Source organism: Rhinopithecus roxellana, unplaced genomic scaffold, assembly GCF_007565055.1.
Source record: "Rhinopithecus roxellana isolate Shanxi Qingling unplaced genomic scaffold, ASM756505v1 contig2713, whole genome shotgun sequence".
Taxonomy (NCBI): Eukaryota; Metazoa; Chordata; class Mammalia; order Primates; family Cercopithecidae; genus Rhinopithecus; species Rhinopithecus roxellana.
Window position 1 is genome coordinate 11,475 of NW_022142199.1, and position 7,467 is coordinate 18,941.

General features: G+C 30.4%; 1 pseudogene across 1 annotated transcript; it reads left to right on the forward strand.

Moving 5' to 3' along the window:
• Positions 1-541: 541 nt before the first annotated feature.
• LOC115895808 lies at positions 542-2,893 on the forward strand (annotated as a pseudogene). Its single transcript, XR_004055912.1, has one exon. The product of XR_004055912.1 is annotated as a protein PRRC2C pseudogene (transcript).
• The last annotated feature ends 4,574 nt before the right edge of the window (positions 2,894-7,467 follow it).

Consider the following 7,467-nt stretch of genomic DNA (forward strand, 5'->3'; position numbering starts at 1 on the left):
TATAGGTATAAAATATAGACATATATAATCGATACAGGTATAAAATATACACATAATAGATATAGGTATAAAGTATAGACATAATAGATATAATAGATATCGGCATAAAATATAGACATAATACATACAAAAGATATAGGTATAAAATATAGACATAAAAGATACAATAGATATTAGTATAAAATATAGACATAATGGATATAATAGATATAGGTATAAAATATAGACAGAATAGATATGATATGTATAGGTATAAAATATAGACATAATAGATATGATAGATATAGGTATAAAATATAGACATAATAGATTTAAGTATAAAATATAGACACAATAAATATAATAGATATACGTATAAAATGTAGACATAATAGCTATAGGTATAAAATATAGACATAATAGATATAATAGATACAGGTATGAAATACAGACATAATAGATATAATAGATAGAGGTATAAAATATAGACATAATAGATATAATAGAGAGAGGTATAAAATATAGACATAATAGATATAGGTATAAAATATAGACATAATAGATCTCGGTATCATCTGCCGAATATGGTACTAATGCAAAGTAGTCTGTAACAGACTATACTACACCCTCTTCTTCTCTGCCTAATACTGTGGCTACTAATAACACAAAGATGGAGGATACTTTGGTTAATAATGTGCCCCTGCCTAACACCCTTCCCTTCCCTAAGAGAGAGACTATACAACAGAGCTCCAGCCTAACTTCAGTTCCTCCCACTACTTTCAGCCTCACCTTCAAGATGGAGTCTGCACGCAAGGAATGGGAGAATTCTCCAAATGTAAGGGAAAAGGGGTCTCCAGTAACTTCCACAGCACCTCCAATTGCAACTGGAGTCAGCAGTAGTGCCAGTGCACCAAGCACTGCTAATTATAATTCGTTCTCAAGTGCATCGATGCCCCAGATTCCTGTTGCTTCAGTCACTCCTACAACATCACTATCAGGAGCTGGTACATACACTACCTCTTCTTTGAGCACAAAATCTACAACCACATCAGACCCTCCAAATATTTGTAAAGTGAAACCTCAGCAGTTGCAGACAAGCAGCCTGCCTTCTGCAAGTCATTTTTCACAGTTAAGCTGTATGCCTTCCCTTATTGCCCAGCAACAACAGAGTCTGCAAGTTTATGTGTCTCAGTCTGCAGCAGCTCAAATCCCAGCCTTCTATATGGACACAAGTCATTTATTTAATACCCAGCATGCACGATTGGCTCCACCATCCTTGGCTCAACAACAGGGTTTCCAACCAGGTCTCTCTCAGCCAACTTCAGTTCAGCAGATTCCAATCCCTATTTATGCACCACTGCAAGGGCAGCATCAAGCCCAACTGAGTTTGGGGGCTGGACCTGCTGTTTCCCAGGCTCAGGAATTGTTCAGCTCTTCACTTCAACCATATAGATCTCAGCCAGCTTTTATGCAAAGCAGTTTATCCCAGCCATCTGTGGTCCTTTCTGGGACTGCTATTCACAACTTTCCAACTGTCCAACACCAAGAACTTGCCAAGGCACAATCTGGTCTTGCCTTTCAGCAAACATCAAATACCCAGCCTATTCCCATATTGTATGAACATCAACTGGGGCAGGCATCAGGACTAGGAGGTTCCCAGCTGATTGACACACATCTTCTCCAGGCTAGAGCAAATCTTACCCAGGCTTCAAATCTTTATTCTGGACAAGTACAACAGCCTGGTCAGACAAATTTTTATAACACTGCCCAGTCACCAAGTGCTCTCCAGCAGGTTACAGTACCTTTACCAGGATCCCAGCTTTCCTTGCCTAATTTTGGATCTACAGGGCAACCTCTAATTGCTTTGCCTCAGACTCTTCAGTCCCCGTTACAGCATACCACTCCCCAAGCACAGGCTCAGAGTCTGAGTCGTCCTGCACAAGTAAGCCAGCCTTTCAGAGGATTAATTCCTGCTGGAACACAGCATAGCATGATTGCAACCACAGGAAAAATGTCTGAAATGGAACTAAAAGCCTTTGGAAGTGGCATTGATATAAAACCACGCACACCTCCAATCGCTGGTAGAAGCACCACACCAACATCTAGTCCCTTCCGGGCTACTTCTACAAGTCCGAACAGCCAGTCCAGCAAAATGAACAGTATTGTCTACCAGAAGCAGTTCCAGTCAGCCCCTGCCACTGTGAGAATGACACAACCGTTTCCTACACAGTTTGCACCCCAGAAGAGAGCTGTGGGAAGAGGACTCAGCCACAAGACATTTGGTCCTAGGTGTTGGCAAAGCAGAGAGCAGAGGTTCTTCAGTCCACGCAACGGTTCTTCTCTGAACAGCAACAGAGCAAACAGATAGGAGGCAAAGCCCAGAAAGTGGACAGTGATTCAAGTAAACCTCCTGAAACACTGACCGACCCTCCTGGTGTCTGTCAGGAAAAAGTAGAAGAAAAGCCACCCCCTGCACCCTCCATAGCCACCAAACCTGTTAGAACTGGACCAATCAAACCTCAGGCAATCAAAACCGAAGAAACAAAATCTTAAAGGCTATGGTTTATTGCAGGGGATTGGGGGTGGGGGGAGGGAAAACATGGAGAATTAAGTCAGATAATGCCAGCAGCCAAAGGGGCAAAATGGTCCGTGACATTATCCTGTTCAGAGCTTGGAGATATACAAGGGACATAGGAGCAATTTACACTGACACATAGCTGCTGTACCAGTAAAAATGAGGCTTTGCAAGCTTGTACCTACTATATAACATGCACTCGGTTGATGGCCACGCATCTTCAGTCAGAATTTATATATAAATATATGCACCCATTTTTTTGAGTGCATATAATTTAGACCTAAAAATCCTTATGATTAGATGAAACACCAAAAATATAAGAAAAATAACACGGCAGAGGAATAGCTCAGCCTGAACAGTGTGATGGTCCCAGCTAATACATCAGATGCGGTTTTTTTGCTCCCTTATGTTCCTTGGATATGGTTATGGCATTTGTAGGCTTGGAGGTGAAGAACTGAAGATAACTGGTGCTGGATAGAGGAGCCTTATTTTTTATTATGGCAGCTTGCTATTTTTATAACATGGTGATTGAGTTGAACACAATCAAAGTACGGTAGTAACTGATCTCCCCTTCTTCCTGGATGAATGAGCAGATGAGTAAATATTGATGTCAGCATCCTTGAACCATATCATAGTGAGCAGTGTTTGGCTACTGCTTCTGTTTGAAATGATGCTGTGTTTGGTTGTGGTCCGAAGCTTTGAAGCGCTACTTAGCATCTCCTTTCTTCCATGGAGCTCTAACCATTCAAACATGACAGATTTGGTAAAATGCTAGTTAGGTTGAGTCTTCCTTGCCCCACTCAGTCATCTTTGTATGAATCCCATGGTTCTGGGGTTTTTTTCTTTTTTTCCTTTTTCTTTTTTCTTTTTTTTCTTTTTTCTTTTTTCTTTTTTTTTTTTTTTGTTAAACCAGTTTTTAGCTGGTGTTTAGCTGGTGTTTATGAAGAACAGTGAGTACCTAGAACTGTGCCACTAATTAAAGGAAATCCTAAGAAGGTGCATTTCTTTACAGAGCTGTGTCATGCCATCCTTTGGGCCCTCTGCTGGAAAAGTAGAATCAAGTCTCAAATAATGCCTTTTTAATTGTATCCTCTAGTATCATAGATATAGGACAGTACTGTATCATACCTCTGTGAATGTAAAATATCTTGTACCTGCTTTATGATACGTAGTAGTGACCGTGCTTTATCAGAGCTGTTTTTAATGATGTTATTCTAGAATGTTTTATTTCCAGATGATGATTCAGAAGCTAATTTTAAAAAATGGTGCCAGGTACCACAACAGTAACAGAACTTTGCAATTTTCTGGGGTTTTGTTTTTTACCTCCCCCCCCCTTTTTTTTAAAATGGAGTGTGCTGGATGTCTCTATAATTTTATTCAGATGACTGCAGAACCTGGAAAAGCTGTTGCTGCTATTGATGCATAACATACTGCTATTGGTCTCTTTATATAAATATATATATATACATATATATATATAATTTGAATTTTTGGAAACTTTAGCTGTGCTGTCAACTTTGGAAAAAGTATCCCAGTTTACTGTGTTGAGCTGGCATTGCACAGAAATTAACAGCCATAAATGGTCTAGAAATGTTAAACTTAATTTTTTCCATTTGTACAGGGGTAACGCACTGTATTAAATATGTAAGGTCTTATCTATATGGGTTTGATTACAGAAACTAATAAAGTATTCTCTAAATAAAAATAAAATAAAATAAAATATAGACATAACAGATATAGGTAAAATATACAGACATAATAGATATAATAGATATAGATATAAAATATATACATAATAGATATAGGTATAAAATATAGAGAGAATAGATACAACAGATATAGTTATACAATATAGAGATACTAGTTATAATAGACATAGGTATAAAATATAGACATAATAGATATAATAGATATAGGTATAAAATATAGACATAATAGATATAGGTATAAAATATAGACATAATGGATATAATAGATACATGTATAAAATATAGACATAATAGATATAGGTATAAAATATAGACGAAATAGGTATAATACATATAGGTATAAAATATAGACATAATAGATATAATAGATATATGTATAAAATATAGACATAATAGATATAGGTATAAAATATAGACATAATAGATAAAATATATATAGTTATAAAATATAGACATAATAGTTATAATAGATATAGGTATAAAATATAGTTATAATAGATATGGGTATAAAATATAGATAAAATAGATATAGGTATAAAATATGGACATAATCGATATAACAGATATAGGTATAAAATATAGACATAATAGATATAATAGATACAGGTATAAAATATAGATATAATAGATATAGGTATAAAATATAGATATAATAGATATAGGTATAAAATATAGACATAATAGATATAAAAGATATAGGTATAAAAGGAGACATAATAGGTATAGGTATAAAATAGAGACATAATAGATATAATAGATATAGGTATAAAACATAGACATAATGGATATAGTAGATAGAGGTATAAAATATAGACATAATACATATAGATATAGGTATAAAATACAGACATTATAGATATAATAGAAATAGGTATAAAATATAGACATAATAGATATAGGTATAAAATACAGACATAATAGATATAGGTATAAAATACAGACATAATAGTTATACCGATAAAATATAGCCATAACAGTTATAACAGATATAGGTATAAAATATAGACATAATAGATATAATAGATATAGGTATAAAATATAGCCATAGTTGATATAATAGATATAGGTATAAAATATAGACATAATAGATATAGGTATAAAATATAGACATAATAGATATAATAGATATAGGTATGAAATACAGACATAATAGTTATTATAGATATAGGTATAAAATATAGACAAAATAGATGTAATATACATAGGTATAAAATATAGACATAATAGATATAATAGATATCGTTATAAAATATAGACATAAAAGATATAATAGATAGGGTCATAAAATATAGACATGAGATATAGGTATAAAATATCGATACAATAGATATAATAGATATACGTATAAAATATAGATATAATAGGTATAAATATAGTATAATAGATATAATAGATATAGGTATAAAATATAGATATAATAGATATAATAATAAAATATAAATATAATAGATATTATAGATAAAGGTATAAACTATAGATATAATAGATATCGGTATAAAATATATTTATAATAGATACAGGTATAAAATATAGACATAATAGATATAATAGATATAGGTATAAAATATAGACATAATCGATATAATAGATATAGGTATAAAATATAGACATAATAGATATAATAGATATAGGTATAAAATATATACATAATAGATATAGGTTTAAAACATTGACATAATATATATAACAGATATAGGTATGAAATATAGACATAATAGATATAATAAATATAGGTATAAAATATAGACATAATAGATATAGGTATAAAATATAGACATAATAGATATAGGTATAATATTTAGACATAATAGATATAATAGATATAGGTATAAAATATAGACATAATATGTATAATAGATATAGGTATAAAATATAGACACAATAGATATAGGTGTAAAATATAGATATAAAAATATAATAGATATACGTATGAAATATACACAGAATAGATATAATAGATATAGGTGTAAAATATAGACAAAATAGATATAGATATAAACTATAGAGATAATATATATATGGATATAGATATAAAATATAGACATAATATATAGTTATAAAATATAGACATAATAGATATAATAGATATAGGGGTGAAATATAGACATAATATATAGTTATAAAATGTAGACATAATAGTTATAATAGATATAGATATAAAATATAGATATAAGAGACATGGGTATAAAATACAGATATAATAGATATAAGTATAAAATATGGACACAATCGATATAACAGATATAGGTATATAATACAGACATAATAGATATAATAGATATAGGTATAAAATATAGACATAATAGATATAATAGATGTAGGTATGAAATATAGACATAACAGATATAATAGATATAGGTAAAAAATATAGACATAATAGATATAATAGATATAGACAAAACTGATATAATAGATATTGCTTTAAAATATAGCCATAATAGATATAGGTATAAAATACAGACATAATAGATATAATAGATATAGGTATAAAATATAGACATCATAGATATAATAGAGGTATAAAATATGGACAATACGTATAAACAACATAGGTATGAAATATAGACATAATAGGTATAATAGATATAGGTATAAAATATAGACATAATAGATATAAGAGATATAGATATAGAATATAGTTATAATAGATATAATACGTATAGGTATAAAATACAGATATAATCGATATAGGTATAAAATATAGACATAAGAGATATAATAGATATAGGTATAAAATATAGGCATAATAGATATAGGTATAAAATATAGACATAACAGATATAATAGATATAGGTGTAAAATATAGACATAACAGATATAATCGATAAAGGTAAAAATGTAGACATAATAGATATAATAGATAAAGGTATAAAATATAAACATAATAGATATAATCAATATACATATAAAATATAGACATAATAGATATAATAGATATAGCTATAAAATATAGACTTAAATGATATAATAGATATAGGTATAAAATATAGAAGTAATAGATATAATAGATATACGTATAAAATATAGAAATAATAGATATAATAGATATAGGTATAAAATATAGACATAATAGATATAATAGATATAGGTAAAAAATATAGCCATAATGGATATAACAGATACAGGTATAACATATAGACATAATAGATATAGGTATAAAAAATAGACGAAATAGGTATAATAGATATAGGTATAAAATATAGA